Below are 19,029 nucleotides of genomic sequence, written 5' to 3'. Positions count from 1 at the left end.
TCGACTTGCCACAATAACAAAGAAGTTCAGCTCAAAATTAAAAGTTTTTAAAATGAATTACACACAAATAGGGAGGAGATGCTTACTGTTCTGACTTCCACCATTCAAGGCCAGCTATACTCAGTGGTCTGACTTACAGCCAAGAGTTAACTGGTAGATACCGTAGCACAAGGCAACACATTTTAGCAGCAGCATTGGTACACAGCTGCAAGCCGTTCCTGGCCCTCCCACAATGCAGGCATGAATCAAGCAGAAGGAAGGAATCACTGCAGGCAACAAATGGATTAAGCCAGAAATATGAACATATGTACATGCTAGTTAAGTTTAGCCTGGGGTTGTAAGAGGTTTCCTTTCTTCCAACAAAAGGTCTCTCCAGCACAGTTTGAGCGTGAAAAGACAAAACGTAGGTTCACTAAGTAAATAACTGCACAAGAACTGAAGAAGTTTCTGCTCACAAACTGCTTACAAATTATCAGGTTCCCAGAGTGTCTTTCTTCAGAGATCACCTACAAACTTCTATTCCGTTTCGTAGCTCTTTAGAAAGGACATTGCACAGAAGAACATTTTATTCCTTTGGATCTGGCTATTATTTTACAATTGCTGTCAGAACAGACTGACCATCTGAAGTTATGATGTATGGTTTGTTTTTCCTCCATATGCCAAAAGCGTAAGCATTAGGGAACCAAATTATTTTAGCACAGAAAGTACATCGAGTGTTATAAGGTTCTGCCCTCCTCCGTCTCCCTCTCCAGAATTCAAGCCTACTGATAGTTCAAGCAATGTTTCTTGAAATATCTGAAGAAAAAAATCAGGCTTGCTTAGCCAGGAACCAGAGGATCCCTTCTCAACTCAAACACATAAAACAGGAGAAATCACAACCTTGAGACGTTTTTGAAAGATATGAACTACTGATATTTATTTCCATGAATAAGAAGTAAAAAAGGGCAAAGAAAATAAATAGGAATTATTTAAACAAGAAGCAGATCCCTTTAATTAATTAGCCAGTCCTATAAGATGATAAACTTTCCACAAATAGCTTTTTCAACCACCACGTGGCCATGCAGCTATCAGTTTTGTTTGCAAACAAGAGAAGCAGTAAATGATTAATGTCATGTTGATTAACTGATGCTCAGTTTGCAAAATATTCTTGATATGGGTTAGATGTGCAGGCAGGTATCAATGGAACTACCAAAGGAAGAATACATCCATGGACAACGTTCCCAACAGAGAAGTCATGCGTAATAATATGCAAAAGTGGAGCACTGAATGCTGCTAGCACGAACTTCAAGATCCAAATATTCTTGTCAGAGGTACTCGAATCCACAGTTTTGCTTCATTTCTGGATAATGCAAACACACGATTAGGGAAGAATTATTCTAGACTGCACATCAGCAAAAATACCACAACACGCTCACTGTAAAAAGTCAGTTTCTAGAGACTTTTTATATTCTTTGTTTTAATTTTTTTTTAATTCAAATAAGGCAATACTAAAAATTCTAGCAGAAGATAAACTTGAAGAAAATCTTTATAACAATCCACAAATGGACCCAAATGGGTGACGTACCTTCTCTCAGAACAGAAAAAGTACTTCACAGGAAAAAGATTTGGAAAAAATATTTAAATAAAATTTTTTACATGCAACTGCACACTCACATGTTCTAGAGATAACAACTGACAGCATGAGCTTTGTTACTGTCAATAGGCTAACAGGCAATCTATAACCAACAATCACTACGACTCACATGGCAAAAGCACATAGAAAAACCAGTGATGAAAACTGAGACTGAGGATCCAGACTCATTATTCTCTGCAAAATTACACATCACATATGGATGTAAAGAAAACTCAAGTATCCATGCAACTGATTGAATAATCTTCTGTAGGCATTAAGTGCTAGAGTCAAAATTGCAAACAGCCAAGTCAAAACCAAGATGACCAAACTATCCTAGGAATAGATTTTTAACAAGCAAGAGATGACAAAGTACCAACTGTTGCTGAGTAACAGCCTCCAAATCCACAGAATTAAAGACTGGGTACTGCTTCAACCGCACACTTCCTTTGTACAGTAAGACAAAAAAGACTTACATTTAGGGAAAAGAAAGCAAAACTCCTCTCACATTGAATGCTTGACTTTCTCATTCAGGAAGAAGAAAATACTGTTGAGAGAATATTTTACTGTAATTTTTTTTTGTAAAGCCATTAATAGACAATGAAGATCCTTCTTGTACAAGATACACAACATGTTAGTCTGGTTTAAAATTCAGCTTTCAAGGAGATGAGTAGTCTTTATCAATAACAACTGTGATGACAACATTTCAACGATGTTCTCTATAATTATTCTTTTTAGCAGTTCTAAATGGAAGTTTGCACCGTTGCTATAGAAATGGTGCTAACAGGAAAAACTAATAGCATATGAATTGCCCATATTTAGTTTGATGAATGTTATGTGGAAATAGACATTTGGGAAAGAGCGCTGGATCTTCTGCCTGTGCCAGTATCCAATGCATTCGTTTATGAAAGTGTGTCAAGCTCAATGGATCCAACTTCTACAAGCAAACAATACACAAACCAGTTATTTATCCATCCAAGCATCCACGTATTTCCCACATTCCTAACGCCCTTTGGAAGAATTTCAGTAAATCAGGCAACTGATGAGACTGCTGGTAAAGACCCAAACTCCAATAGTTTAATATTAAATACTTTTCTTCACCCACGACCAGTCAGTAACTGCCGACCACCAAAGCATCTGCCTAAAAAAAAACATGATACAGAAACTGAGGCAATCCAAGCTAATTCACACAAATTGAGGACTACAACAAACCAAGTGGATGTTGTGACCTTGTTTTAATTGTTTGAGAACCACCAGACAAATCCACTGAGGATTTGTCAGCTGGCCCAGCCAGATGTCAATGATCTAGTCAAAGCTCCTGAAATTGGAGACCAAGCATAAAATGAACATTTTCATGAGGAAGGATAGTATATTTTTAACATGTTATCAGACATCTTATTATCAAAACAGAAACTTACACTAGATTGCAGGGAAATCTTATCTCTTTAGATACTCAAGGCAGACAGGAATTTACTTAAAAGCCTGAAATTCTGGTATACCCACCTTATTTCTTGTGCACTAACAGCAACAGTTAAATCACCAGAAACAAATAAATGTGATTTCAGATAAATGGACAGTACAAGTGAGCGCCCTGCTAGAAATATTTCTACACCATTTATCTACATTATTGATGAAAGATCTGCTTTAAAGAAGGAATTACATAATAACTATAGAGTTTGTAGCATTGTATAATTGATGTAGAATACAATGTTTTCCAGAAGATATCAAAAAGACACTGAGATGTAACACAAGCATTAATTTGATGAGCACAGCTAGCAAAGCACAAGAACCAGCTATGCAAAACCATTTGTAGACCTCTACTGGTAGTAAAGGCAAGCCTCAAATTCTTGTTACAAAACTGCTGAAAAAGGCAAACTGCAGCGGGAAGATAAATTCTAAAGTTCTTTACAGCCCACGCGACAGCTTTCAACTAACCAGGGACCAAGGACACAAAATAAATTCTCAAATTACTTCGTAGGGAGGTAGAGCCATGCTATTCTGTTTGTAGAGGCACAAGATGCTCATGTATACACAATAAGCAATTAACAGTAAATCAGCTGGGTATTATGGTGGGGCAGAAGCAAAGAGAGACACCCATTTCTCCTAGCCCTGCTAGGTCTTTGACAGAAGGTTTCATTGTGTTTTGATACCTGGTGATACTGCAACACTTCATGGTGTCATCACCATGAGAGATTCAACTGATACGGCCCATGAGGATCTTGAAAATCTGACCTATAATAATCTGGTGAAATAAATTAATACAAGGATAATTTTTTTCTACACTTAAATAAATATATTTTAACTAAATAAAAGCAGATCTTTCAGTGTTGTCTCAAAGCCAAGATCATCCACATCTGTGAATAATTTTTTGTTTTTAAAAAAAGAAAAAAAACCCCACAAATTAGTAATTTGTTTCCCCATTCTATACTACCAGGAAGTGAGTTGCCTCTTACCTGCTAAAAGAATGGCCAAAAAAAGCCAATACCTTGGCTGCACTTTGGAAATACTTAATTTTTTAGTTAGTTTCATATTCAGCTTGCCAAGTTGGGGAGGTTCATTTTGGTCCTGAATGTTATTTAAACATAAATGAGAGCCAGCCACATCACAAACTGAGTATCAGTATCTTACTGTTGAAACACCACTGGAGTCACTAGCCACAAAATGGTTAATGTGCTTTTGGCAGATGGTATACTTTTGAAACAGCTTTATCACTTAAAAGCTAAGATATTTTAATGAGCTACACAAACTTATCTTCCACTACCTCCAAGACAACAGAGAAAAAACAATCTCAGCAAAACCAGCAAATGCAGCTACCAATTTAAATGCAATATTCATGTAGTGATTTACAGGATCTTTCCGATCTAAGAATCTAGTTTTTTTTCCACGAGTAGGGCAGGATTTCCCAGCTGAGTTGCATATAGCTAATAAACACTGTAAATCTGACAAAGCTATCAAATAGCAGGCAATGGGGCTCTCTACCACAGAGATTGCCAGATAAGCCAGGTCCCTCACTGAGGAATGAAGCAAACTCAACATCAACTCACTCTGGAACCCAACTGCACGCTCAACCCAGCCCCATGCCCCAAGAAGAACACAATTTGCAAATGGCATCTCCAGCCTAGGCAAAACCCCTTTTTATCTTCGAAGATGTGTTTTCTGATTTTGAGGATTGTTACACTAAAAAAAGTCCTCTGCATTAGCGAAGATGCCAATGATAAATTCCAAAAGATTGCAATTTTCTTCCTGTAAGCAAAGCACTTCTACCAACATTAGGAGAATCATAAATACAGAAAAAGCCACGAGATCAGTTAGTCTAATGATAAGATCATAGAAACATGCCCTATTGCCCTAGGGGAAAAAAGATATCCCATTCCATTAATGATCTGGAATGTAATAGGGAAAGATGACACCAGAGAAAGACCAGCAACAAAAACTTCAGTCGATGAAGATCATCACTTCTCCTCATCTTCCATCCCTCACTCCAACAAGTAAAATCAAGAAGATAACCATGACATTCAGTACCAGTCCACACAGAAATCTGACACCCAAAAGCAACACAGGAACTCCAGCACATCCCAAGACAGCAAGGGAAGTCTGTCTTTTTTCCTGTTCCCGGGAGAGATCTCACTTCTGTCCATGTCCTTTCACTCCATTACTGCCTGATTCTGTTTTCCACTTAAGACAAACACTTCATAGCAAGAGGAGAATAAGAAGTATGTAAAACCACGGATTTTTTCCTAGAGTCATGAAAATAAGAGCTAACTTTAAAAGAAAATAATAGGTACAGCTGAAGTAATTACTTAAATCTCTCAACTTTTTTGCAATATACCTTTGTTTACAAATAAATATGGATTTAAAGTTTTGTGAGCACAATAGCTTGGCAAGACATCTTTCATGTTAGCTACTTGTGTTATTTATCAAACAAGCTTCCCTTTTTAGAAATATGACAACATAACTAGATTTCTATGTCTAACTTAGCATAACACATACAACACACCTCTGAATTATATTACTACATAGATCTGCACAACAGATTTTGTATTTTCCTATGCTATCCTTTATAATGTTTTTTTTTTGGCCTCAGCAATACCTTTTCAATTAATGTCTTTATTGTCTTATAACTAAGCTATAAAATTCAGATCAAGAATTATTCCTCAACAAAATTGTGTCAGCCTCAAAATGTTAGCACATACACCTCTGTTATGCTAAGTCTAAATTAGTTTAAAAATTTATACTCATTTTGCATATAATCACTTTGGACTTATAACAAGCACATGCTGTAAGTGTACAACTCTGCTTCCAGACCTGTGGGCGTTACAGTTTTCTCCCATAAGCAAATTAAATTTAACAGGGAAGGCACACATTTTCACAGGGGAAAAAAAAAACAAAACAACCAAGAAGATTTTTGCTACATTTTTCTACATGCCCTGGCATACCATCACCTTAAATACTTTAAAACTTTTCATTGTACACACAAAAAATAATTTGGGATCACAGGAAAACAAGTACACAGAAGCTTTTTTTCCTTCTCCTAGTCATACAACATCCGTAACCAAAAAGAAAAGAAACTAAAGCAGTTCTGATTACTCGTCTCTAACAGAAATTTTAGATGTATCTCTTTAACAAACTGAAGTCCCTGAATGCTAGCTTATACACAGCTGTATGAATACTTCTTTTAAGAGAAGTTAAAATATCTTATCTGAAACATGAACTAGGTCCTAATGAAGAAGCCCTTCTACCACTAAGATAGCTTCGGAAGAGAGCCAAGACTGAGTTTTCAGAAATATTAAACACAAGTCACAGCATGAAATACAGTTTGAGTTGTCATCACACAGACCCTATCCACATTAAAAAAAAAAAAGGCAAGTTAATTAAGTACAACAGCATGCCATAACATGCAGACATTGAGGAAGCGCTATCTGCAAGCACGTCCTAAAGCTCCCTATCTGCTTATGAATAGCTGCCGTTCTTCAAAGGTAAAGAACTACTGTACCTCAAAAGCAGTTTTTCCACTTCTTTAATATCACTTTAATATGCCTTCAGATTAATAAAACATTGTATATCTGGCACCCACCTCAAGTGAAAACAGTATCAAGCCTGCCTTTTTGTTTGATCTCCTGACTACAATTTGGTTAACATCATTTTCCTCTCCAAATTCCTTTAGAAGTATTCTGGGTGAACACTTTAATAGATATTGCCAGTAGAGCTGAACAACTTCCACAAACAAAATAACTTCCTGCCAGCATAGCTAGATCTACACAAGGGTATAACAAAATCAAAAAAAAAAACAAACAGAAGAATCACAGTTTCATACTGCAATTGCATTTGGTACTACTACTTTTGGTACATTTGTAATGAAGACCTTGTCCAATGTAACACAACACATTCTTATTAAATAAGTGCCATTAAAAATTATCTATTACCATAACTGGAAATGCCATACACTAGACTGGTTCAGAAAGAAAATTATTGTCCAGTAGTAATCACTTTTAGTAGGGCACATTAGTTAAGAATGCCAGAATATATTATCAAAGAGTTATCTGACAAAATCTGTTCAAAATAAAACTAAAATAGACCCAGACTGCAAGGAAAAAAACCACCAAAAGTGGATTAGAAGAAACTACGTATCATCAATAGGGCTGGGTGGTTAGCTTTTCAAACAGGAAGCAGCAAAAACATTTCTACTACAAAGGGACACCTGCTATTATCATTTAAATAAAATAGAAAACGGTTTCATTAGAAACTGCATACCTGACACCATCCACGCATGGCATATTAAAAAGTAATAATAATAAAGTCTTATACCTAGGTAATGTTTATCCTCATCCTATCTTAAGGCAGACCTGCAAGGCCCAGGTTTTATCTGCCCTAACAAGCATCTCAAGTTTCAGGCTGCTCGCTGCCCACCACATTCATGGTTCTCAGAGGCACAGGGCTACTGTGCAGCTAAGAAGAAACCTTGCTAAGCCTTCAGTAATTTCGCATTCTGTGCTCCAGAAGATACTTGAAGTTCATCTCAACTAAATGGAAGGACTGATTTCAATAGATTCTACTCTTCTTACACATTACTCCTTTCCAAAATGCCTGTTGGTATATTTCTATAAAAGTTTGATCAATAAGAATATCACAATTATTTAAAGGTACTTACCAGGTAAGCCTGACAACTAACACCCAAACAAAATGGCCAGTCTAAAGGTAAGTGATTATTATTCTAAAAATAAATGACATAGCTGCCACGACTCAGGTATACTTACCAATAAAGCACATGGGAAAACTGGCTGGTAATCAAAGACAAGGCTGTTGGCAGAGTGGTCTGGACTTGCTAGCAACAGCAGCACAGTTCAGATGCCCTTTAACCACACAGAGAAAGTTAATTATGTGACAGAGTAGGAGAGGAAATAGAATGATTATGAGTCATCCACTTAACCATATGCTTTATCAATACACCTCATGATATTAGAGTTACTAACTAATGACAGCACAAAACAGTGATGCATTAATGGGAGAGAGACTAGCCCAAATTTCTGGGCCATTTTTTCTTCTATTGATTTAGCATTTCAAACAATTTATGTGCATTCTGAGATCCAAAATGTACACCTAGGAAACTATGCAGTGCTACCAGCGTTCTAACACTTCCCACAAGTAAGGTGATTGCATGTGCTTTTGGAATCCCCAAAATACTTTACAGGCTTCTAGATTAGTTTTTGCTTGATCAGACAAATGGTTTTATTACCAAATTTCCAGTAACAACATCATCATTCCCAACTCACTCTACCACCCTATTGTAAAATATGCAATAACTGTTAAGGATAGTTCCATGCAAAAGGAATTATCAGAAATGTCACAAGGATCCTATAATGCCTCAAATATTTCTGCACAAAATCTGAAACTAAGACCCTTTTCCCAAGTTCCCAGACTTGCAAACCCAGCTAGATATTCAAGATACAAGTCCAGCTTGTGCTCCAGTACCAGAAATCGGCACTCCACAAGCTCAGCTATAATCAAAGGGCCAACTGATCCACTTAATTGATTTCAGCTGGTTTATGCGAACTCTGATTTTGTACTTGTCAGTCATCTCCCCCACTAACTGCTTTTTTTCATTCCTTTCTCTGCCATGACATCAGTGCAAGATTTTGTATGGCTGAAGAATAAACTGTTTGGAGAAAACTATCAAACTTAAAAACAAGGCAAGGAAAAAAAAAATAAAAAGCAGCTTAATTTCTTAACTGGGTAAGTTCCCTGATGCAGTTCACTCTACTAGTATTTCTGCCAAAATGGTGAGAGAAGTGAGCAACCAATAAATAAGCTGATCCACAGCATGTGGGGTCAAAACCTAATTCAATTAGAAACCAATTTAAACTTGTTACAACTGTGGAGGACATCAACTTTACCAAGCAAGTAACAGAACTTAAGAGCAATTAGAAGATTAAACTAATAACTTGTCAATAAAACAAGTGGACTAAAACCACAACCTTTTAAAAGGGTTTACAAATTTGAGTTTTACATGGAACTAACAAGTCGGGAGCCCACCTGTGCTTACGTGCCTCTTCAAATACAAATTCACATGTCAAGCTTTCAAAGAAAAACTTAGCAAATTGAGACTTTAAGCTTTTCACCCGAGGTTTCTGCCTGCCTATACATTAATCTGAAAAGTTTGTATCACAGCAGAAAATATGCTTTGTACTAGTTCTCTTTATTCATTTATTGGTCCTACTCCAGTCACTCTGTGACATTACACCACTTATTCTAAATCTAAATGAAAATATAATACTACAGTTTAGACAATTATCCCAAACCCTGGGCACCTAAATAACGTGCAATCCAATTTACAAACTGCATTAAGATCACTTTTTCAGGATCTCTGCCAGTTTTATCTAGCCATTATTATCTAAAAAATACACCTTCAGCTTTTAAAAAAGATCAATATTCTTCTTCCCCAGCATAATCAATCTGAGCCCGTCTCAATGAGGAGAACAAATTCATAGTCACAGAGCTATCCCTTAATGAATAATGAGGGAGTCACAAATCAAACAGCTTCTAATGCCACACAACAACAGTCAGAGAGCTGACAGCCAGTCCTAGGTCACTTCAGACTTAATTGATTGCTGCCAATACCACAGCGCCATTAAAGAGAAAAAGTGGTAACACATACATCCCAAAGCATCAATGCCACTGACTCCTACTGAGATGGCTCCAAATCCAGCAAAACCTTCTGTGTCTCATTTTGCCTCCAAATCGCTTTAAAATGGAGTTACAGCATGAAAGCCAGCACACCTCTAACTCCCCAGTTCAAGAGAGACAGGGAACTACTGGAGAGAGTCCAACGTAAGGCAACTAAGATGATTATGGGATTGGAGCATCTGCCTTATGAGGAAAGGCTCGAAGAGCTGGGGCTCTTTAGCCTGGAGAAGACAAGGCTGAAGGGAAACCTTATCTATGTTTACAAGTACCTAAAGGGTGGGTTGAAGGATGATGGAGGTGGACTCTTCAGTGGTTTCCAGCGATAGGACGAGGGGCAACGGGCACAAGCTGGAACATAGGAAGTTCCATTTAAATATGAGGAAAAACTTCATTATGGTGAGGATGACAGAGCCCTGGAACAGGCTGCCTGGGGAGGTCGTGGAGTCTCCTTCTCTGGAGATTTTCAAGACCCGCCTTGATGCAGTCCTGAGTAATGTGCTCTGGGCAATCCTGCTTCAGCAGGGAAGTTGGACTAGATGATCTCTAGAGGTCCCTTACCAACTCTGACAATTCCGTGATTCCCTGATTCTCCTCGGCAACCCCCGTTAGGTATTTCTTCTGTGCCACTCTGAGCACTTCAGCCCTCAGATAGCAGTACAAGTGAAGAGATTCACAAGCTCCAAGGAATTACTAAATTGGGCCAAACACTTCTGAGTAGAGGACCCCATAGCAAGCCTAATGATCAGTCTCCCTCTCTAGCATTTCTGCTTACCCCCGGGGAATGCTCTTCTCTCTTCCTTAACTGACCCAGGCTCTCCACCGGTTGTATCTCATTACTTGCACCAGGAACTGCTGTAACAATCTAAAACCAATGGGAGGCGGGGGAGAGACCACTTCCAGCCAAATTATAGTCAGATCTAATCAGGTTAGGAGGTCTCAATCTTCTAGTCAAAGATTTAAAAAAAATTGTTTTACTGCTTCAATATGATTGCTAAGAACAACAACTAATAAACTCAAGTCACCAGAGGGCACTAACACTTCTACCTAATGGCAAATGCACTCCTTCAATTAGGAAGGCTGATAATTACATCCACATCATCATGCATATTTTATCTGGATTGAACTTCAGCCAGCTTGTTCTAATCCATGTTCAAATCTCAACTACATGCTGATGAGGCACTGAGCTACACTAACTGTTGTGGTCACACTTGCAATATATGGGGGAGACTTACAGTCTCCCCAGATAGACCAGAGAAAATAGGGCAGGCATATGCCTCTCCCAGTTCACTTGCAATCTAAAGCTTACACTGCCTACAAAATCTATTCATATGTATACATATAAAGAAAATTCTGAAACAGGCAGAGAGACTAGGTCACAAGTCTGACACTTCAAAGAAACAAAATAAATAACTATTCCTAGGAGTTTACACCAAGATGAATCCTATCATAGGGGACTACAACCAGTATCTGCCTCCATGAGAAAAAAGGTGGAGGGGTGGTGGTGGTGTGTGCGCTTCCATTTAGCCATCAAACAGCAACAGACGCGTTGCTCTCTCACATTTGACATCAAATCAACTGCCATGTTACATGCTTAATCTTTAACAGAGGAGGCTGCTCTTTACCACTGAGAAATAAGCAGGTTTTTAAACCACAAATACGATGCATACGAGGGGCTGATGAGCATTTCTTGATGTTCTGACCGAGCAGCTCTTGAGCCTCAGAGTGACAGGCAGAGAGGTGCACTGCAACACGCACAGAGATTTTTCCGGGGTGGGATACCTTGACAACTTGATGCATCCGACACAGTCACAAAGCCAAAACACAGCCTGACTGGTGCAGCCCTACAGAAACAGGGGCAAAGCTTCTGGGACCTGTAAGGTACACAGCTTCTTTTTCTCCCGTGCAGTTCTACCTAAACTGTCATTCTTGTAGTTGGGATGGAAGACAACAGGAAAAGGGAATCCTATTCTTACTTACAGAAAGGCACACAATAAGCATGAAGGCAATCAATTCTCTGCACTGAAGTTACAGCCATGGAAAAAGTTGACAACAAAGCTGGGATAGCAAGGATTCTGAGAGCATTCTCAAAGTACCTCCGTGAGTTCAAGGAGGACACCATTTGTGCCATTTGACAGTTTACAACCCATCTGGAAGCCTGTAGGGAGTTTTGAAAAGACCAGTTGTGAGCATACTCCAGAGTAGCACACCTCAGAACAGTGAGCCCAAGACAGTAAACATTAACCTTTTATGCACGTAATGAACATTGTATTTTAAAATACTTAGTAACGGCCCACTAGATTTCCCGGTATTTTATTTTTCTATACTATAAGTTTCAGTGGATGGGTCAGTTTTTCTAGACAAAGTGTCCTAATAAACTGACAGAAAATAGTCTACCTCAGCCAGCAAGCAGGTTCAATGACCATCATTTGCACCATGCTAACTTTTGAAAGTCACAGTAAGAAGCTCAAATCTTCAGAAGGTACCATGCTGCTGATTACATCCTCTCCTTCTGTGACTTTGGGCCACCCTCTCCTTTTTTCTCCCCCTACCTTCTCTGCTTTATACAGCTCCTTCTGACTGCACAAAGCTGCCGTCACCAGCTTAGCCCAGTGACTAGGCTGCCACTGCAGCAGCAAGAGTTGCAAGCCCCTCTATCCTACACCCCTCAATATTCAGTTTCAGATGTCCCCTTTCTGCTCAGCAGAATACTGGGAGGTACCAGCTTGCCCACAAGGATTCCAGTGCCGTTTTCCCTGGAGTCCTTACCAGACCTTTAAGGATCTTTGTAAAGAAAAAAAGAGCTGCAGTCACACATCCACACATTCTAGGAGAATAAGCATACAGAGCATCTACTTAAAACACCTAACTGTAACACTAAGACTCTCTTGCTTTAGCAGTCTTTTAAGGTGATTAGTTCATAAATAGACAAAACATGAAGTACACAAAGCTTCTGTTCATGCAATAAATACTACACATGCATGAATATTAAAAGATGATTTCTACTGCAGCAGTTCCAGATATCTAAATGTAAAGGTTATTAACATAAATGTTTTCTCATTACTTTGAAAATGCATTTTTAAGTATCTTTTCTAAACCAACACTCAGATCAGAAATACACCATGCCGTTGATGTCTTATACTTCAACAAAATGCAACCAATTACACTCCCCACCCTTAAAGGAAGTTTTCAACTCAGCTGTATTTATTGAATGAAAGGAGGAGCCCAAATGACTCAGCTGCAAGCAAATATAAAGGAAAAGATTAATCCCTAATCTCAATGAAAAAATAAAAAATAGAGGAAGAAACTGTTTAAGGTGGAGGTGTGTCCTTATCAATTCAAATGTTTTAATATTCAAAGATATGTCAAGTAGAACATTAGCACATAAAGACTTCATTAGCTTTCTGAAGTCTTAAATACATTTATTACAAATATAGCCAATTTTAAAATAAAAGTTTACACAAGTAACTGAAGTTAAAGAGTTAGCCCTGTAACTTCATACTTGTTCACTGGTGCTGAGCAGCATCAAGATCAATAAAACATCTAAAACCGGGATTTTCCATCTACTCAGTCACCAGCAAGAAACAAGTGTGGAAGGGAAAAGATCTCTCCTGCACAAATGCAGGTTTCAGAGTTAAAAAAAAAAAACCAAACACACACCTGACAGTAAACAGGATACCCTCATAAAGAGGCTTTGGGGTTGTTTTTTTTCCTCCACTGGACTGAGGAATCAAACATTGCTTATCAAAATCCAACAAAATAAGTTACATGGTAGACTATTTCACAAGGGGGCTAAGGGACTCCAAAAGACTGCTGTACATCTTTGATGTATATTTGCAAGTGACTGCTTGTCCCTCATCTCACCCATGCCACAACAGCATTTCAGTGCAGAATACATCTCCAGCTTTTTGGGGAGGAATATTTAATTTCAGACTAGCAGGACTGCTTCTTTACATACAGTTCTAACTCTAAACACAGATGTCACCAGAGGGCACTCTTTCAATTCAAGTGACCCAGCTTTAGCAAACTTCTGAGCAAGACTGCTTACAACCCACATGCAGGGATGTGCAGAAGCTGTACAAAGCAGTAATAGTTTTGCTTCTGCAAGAGATTTCTCTTAAAAAAAAAAAACACAACCACAAATAACACCAACAAATATAAGTGACATTTAATTATTTATCCCAGAAACGTGCAATATTTTTCGGAGTAACCAAAGGCACTGCGAGTAAAGATCACAAGCAATTACCAACTTCTATATTATGTTATACTGTGGTACTTGATGGTACCAAATCACTGAAGCAGTTTTAGCATCCGTGTGGATCATATCAATTTACAGAAGCAGGGCTGAAGGCAGAACAGCTCATGCAGATGTGCCTATGGAAGTCCTCTGGCAACATTATCATAGATACTAAATCTTACAATAATACATGAAAAAATACATCTATGTTGTCAAAAGAAAGCTCTGGGAAACAATATATTTTTCTACTCCTCACTGTTCTGTATTTGATGCTGGTTTAAGAGGGCCAAAAATTAAACCATTTGATGAAAATAATACAAAAACAACAATAGTGTCAGTAGTTTTCAACCTTTGGTCCATGTATTATTTCTAATAGCCTGCTGAGACCTAATAAAGATTAAAAATAACAACTGGAGAGTCAAAGTTCATTAAGCAAAAATGCGCACAACCACTAAAAACCACAATCCGTCTATATATCAGAAAAGGCTGCAAACCACTGCCATGTGAATAGAAAGTTAAGCCCATTTTGCTTAGAAACAAAATATCACCACAATACTACTAAAATCAAGTGAGCTACAGAGGCAGGCAGTGACAAGGAAAAAAAAAAAGAAAATAATCATTATGCATCCTATGACACTTTCAAAAACCGTAGGTCTACAGAACATTTGATCGCCTGCTTATCCACCTAGCCCATTTGAAAAGAAATAGCCCCCGTCTCTTCTAGCTACCTGTGACAGCAAAGCCCCTTAGTTTAGCATAGCAACAGAAGGGTGGCAGGGAATAAGACCTGTGCAAAGGCACCTTTTGCCAGCATAGGGGTGTCTCAAATAGATAAACATATCCATGGAATTTCACCAGGCCAGTAACTACTATTAAACACACAGGGACAAGTTGCTCCAAACTATTACCTATCATCACCACTCATCTTGATTTAAAATATGTCTACATAATTGCTTTTCCAGCACCCGCTGCCAGAAAATAAACGTGCAAAACACGTCTCGCGTCACACAAACAACATCTATTTGTCCACCCTCTAAAGCAGATCCCTGTCTACTGCAAGGAAACGCACGGTTGGTGCTCTGAACTTACCCCGTTTTATATAAAAGAAACGCTATATCGCGCTGATACCCTGGATATCCCTTCCCAGCCCCGCCCGGGGTCGTGCTGCCCTACCCCTCCTGTCGCGGTTACTTGGCCCCACTCAACGTGAAGGTGCCCCAGCCCCCCCCGGGGAAGGGCTGAACGGATAGCGGTATCTCACGGCGACAGCCACCGCGCCACCTCCCTCCACCCTGGCCTCCCTCAGGCCCTGCCGCGGCGCAGAGCCCGCTGACCCACGCGGGAATACGGCTCTGTCCATCCCCACACACGCAAACAACCCCCCCTCGCCCAGGCTGCGGCTACTCCCCCCCCCCCCCCTTAGACAGCGGAGGGGGGCCACGTCCCCGCGTCCCTCCATCATCCAGGCCGCAACCTGCTCTCCGGCACCTCAAGCAGGTAGCGGAGGTGGAGGGGGGGTGGGGTGTTAAACGACTGGAGGCCTCGCTCCACAGCCACGCATCCCTCCATCTTGCAGCAAGACCTGGGGTGGGGGAGCCCGGGCAGCGCCGTCGCCCTACACACACCCACACACACCCATACCCACGCACCCCGCGCACGCTGAGGGGGGAGAGGGCGCTGCCGAGCCGCCAGCCCGGTCCGCGGGGGGACGGCACCCCGTTGCCCGCCGCCCCCCGCGGCGGCCGTGTGAGGAGGCGGGCGACAGGTGGGCGGCGGAGCGCGCGGCCCCGTGAAGCGCCGGCCGGCGGCGGGGTGACGGCTGGGGGCCGGGACCCTCCCCGGATCTGGGAGGGGACGGCGCGCCTCCAATCCCCGGCCGGCAGCCCTTCAGGGCCCGGCGTGCGAGCCCGGGTTAAGCCTCCTTTCTCTCCTCCTCCTCCCCCGAGGAGCCGGACAATAAGCCCCGCCGCGGCTGCCCCGCGGAGGCGGGCGCCGGCCGCCCGGCTCCCTCCTCCCCGCGATAGCTCAGCTCACCTGCGAGAGAGAGAGAGGGAGGGAGGGATGGATGAACGGGGGGGGCGGGTGAGGACGGGGAAGCCGCTCCGGCTACCGGGCTCCCTTCCACCCGCGGTGGCTCAGCGCCGCTCGCCGCCTCCGGGCTGCGCTCCTGCGGGGGAGCCGGCGGCAGCGACACACACGCACACACACTCTCTCACGCACACACACACTCACACATACACGCTGGGGGGGGGGGGGGAACGGGGCGGGGGAGAAGGGGGGGCGCCCGCCGCCACCCGCGCATGCGCGCCGAGCCCCCTCGGCCCGCCTCCTCCTCCCGTGGTGGCGCCGCGCCAAGCTCTGGGCGCGGACTGCGCAAGCGCTGCCTCAACGACCCGGCGCGCGCCTTTCCCGCCACCCCCCTCACCCGTTTCTTCACCCGCCGCCTCGCGGAGCGGTGCCCAGGCGGTCCAACGCGCGCGCTGCGGGGGAGGCGGGGGGGCGTACCCCACGCGCGCGCGGGTTGCCGTTAGCGACGCGGGGTCGCGCGGGGCGGCCTCGCTGTGAGGAACGTCTGACGGCAGCTCTGTGTGTCGTCCCCCTACCCGCCCCGCGCACCCCCCGCCCCGCGCCTCAGACCCGGCGCTGCCTCCTCAGGGGGCGGCCGCCCCGGGCTCTGCTGCCTCCCCTCACGGGCTTTCGTTCTGCCGGCTCACCGCCACCCGCCGGTATCTGTCCTCGCCGCTGAAAACGAGGAGGGGGTTCGGAAAGACCGCATCTCCCCGGGAGGCGCCGCTCCCCTGCTTATTAAGGGTGGTTGGGGCAAGGAAAGGCACTGGCTCAAAAAAAACCCAAACAAACAAAAAACCCCCCCCAAAACATTACTTTGCTAAGAAATTCGTACGTTAGGAAGGAACGCAGTGCAAGGACTTTCTAGATTTTTCTCCCACAGTCGTTGGGAAATTATTACCTTACAAGAGGAAAGCAAGGCCTTTAAGGTGTTTGCATCATTGCAGGAGCGAAAGCTCTCAGAAAACGGCCAGATTTTGCAAGAACTGCCATAAAGTCGCAAGAGTTGGCTGCTGTCATGGAGACAGGACTTGGCATCACCCACTTTTACAGCCCCCCCGCCAGGGAGACTCCAGCCCGAGTGAGTTATTCCAGTAATTAATAGCTAGCATTTATACATATTCAGAATGCTTTGCAAACAATACCGTAATCTCATTGATTTGTGAACTGACTTGTTTTCATCCTGTCATGGAATTACGATAGTTAAGTGCTTCCTTCACATCCTTGGGAGATGAAGCCAGTAATTTGTTTGTATACTGGATAACCCATTGCTGCCATCTAATATATATCCACTTGCTATACATTTTTAATGCAATATATAGCCACCTGCTATGCACAGTGCCTCATTTTTAATAGAGTTGCAGGCTGGTGAGAATAGAGGTACTGGGATCCAAAGCGTATTTGAGAGGCCCAGATTAAATGAGTACAGCACGGAAAGATGGTACCGACTTTTAAAACCATGACAGGAAAATAAGGCAGGAAGGATTTGAGAAACTAGGCAAAAGTTTGACAGTAAAGCAGAAAGGCATTACCTTTAGGTACAGTGCCATTTTCCCAATTTTAATAAAACTTTGTGCCTAGAAAGAGGGCATTCTTTCCTCATTTGTTTGTGGTTTGGTGTTTTTTTTTTTTACCACAGTAATCTGGCATAGTGTCAAACTCATTCTGAACCAGGATAAATGAAAGGAAAATAAAATGCCACCCTGCAAGGTTTTCAGCAGGTGGATCAGTGAATGGAAAAAATACTTCACCAGTTTTGGGACCACAACAACTTTTAACACAGAAATAAAAAAAAAGGTTATAGGAAGAAGAGAAAAATTAAAAAAAAAAGAAGTAGTAAAGACACCTTAGAAGGGGGAAGCAAAGGTAAATTTTTTGTAAGCTATTCTCCTTCAGAAAAGGAGACAAAACTACTTTGTCTCATAAAACAAGCTTCTCTGCATTAGTTAAGTGGTGGACGTAGGGCCTAGGTGATAAAAATTTTGAAAGATATTTTTTTATAATTCTCTCATTAAACGCTTCCAGAAAAAACTACATTGTGGGGAAGAAGCAATGTCATGGACCAAAAATTAAGAGAAATGAAACAGGACAATGCACAGTCAGTCCTAATCATGATGAAAAAGCAAGAGAGTCAGGTGTTCTTAAGATTTTGTGATAGGATATGTATGGTAAATACCCTTAAAAATAATCTAGAAAAAGGGCTGTACAGAAGGAGACAATATTTATAGAAGACACAAAATTACTCCCAATTGTGGGGCAGATTTTGAAGATACTTGGAATGACCCAACTGTGTAAGAAGACGATATAGTGACAAATTCAATATTGATAAATAATCATCAGTACAACGCAGTACATACGGGAGGAAATCTGGTTATACATTGTAGAGGAGTGTAAAGCAAAGGTTTAAGAAATACAGAGGCATCCTAGGCAATAGTTCAGTAGAAATCTCTCCTCAGTATATGAACACAAGTCATGCACGCAACATGTCTCAAAACACAAAATAGAGAAAAACAAAAAATGTTGGATGCCATGCCATCATTTCATATCAAAAAGAGTTTTAAAGAATAAGGGAGAAGGAGAATGTGCATTAGACTGTGAAAATGAAATGCCCAGTTCCACTTATGTGCTGAAATGCCACAGTTTTACACTAGATCCCCACGTTTAGTTGCTTTTCCCCTATGATTCTGAAATCTTTTCCAAGATACCACCTCCCAATATTCAGTTACCTGCTCTACACACATAGCTGATGTTCCTTATTATTTTATAGGTTAGGATTTTCCCCATTATATTAAATATTCTATTTAAAATTCATTATTAGTTGAATATTGCAGCTGTGCTGTTAAATATTCAAGTCACAGGAAGCATCAAAAAGAGAGGAAATGACTAAATGAAAATATGTGGCAAAATAGTGGGTTATAATGAAGAAAGCTGCTGTCAA

At 41.4% G+C, this 19,029-nt stretch overlaps 1 protein-coding gene across 2 annotated transcripts in view; it reads right to left on the bottom strand.

The window, feature by feature from the left end:
* RALGPS2 (Ral GEF with PH domain and SH3 binding motif 2) overlaps positions 1-19,029 on the bottom strand; it is a 149,508-nt gene that overhangs the window by 106,262 nt on the left and 24,217 nt on the right. The window contains exon 1 of one of the 2 annotated variants that reach the window (XM_074152715.1): positions 16,059-16,236. The exons of the other annotated variant lie outside the window; for it this stretch is intronic. The gene's annotated coding sequence lies outside the window, so the exon portion shown is untranslated. Of the gene's footprint in view, positions 1-16,058; positions 16,237-19,029 lie in introns of those variants that run through there. 2 annotated transcript variants of the gene reach the window in all.

The sequence above is a fragment of the Numenius arquata genome, chromosome 8, assembly GCF_964106895.1.
Source record: "Numenius arquata chromosome 8, bNumArq3.hap1.1, whole genome shotgun sequence".
NCBI classification, from domain to species: Eukaryota; Metazoa; Chordata; class Aves; order Charadriiformes; family Scolopacidae; genus Numenius; species Numenius arquata.
This window is presented reverse-complemented; position numbering and strand designations above follow the sequence as displayed.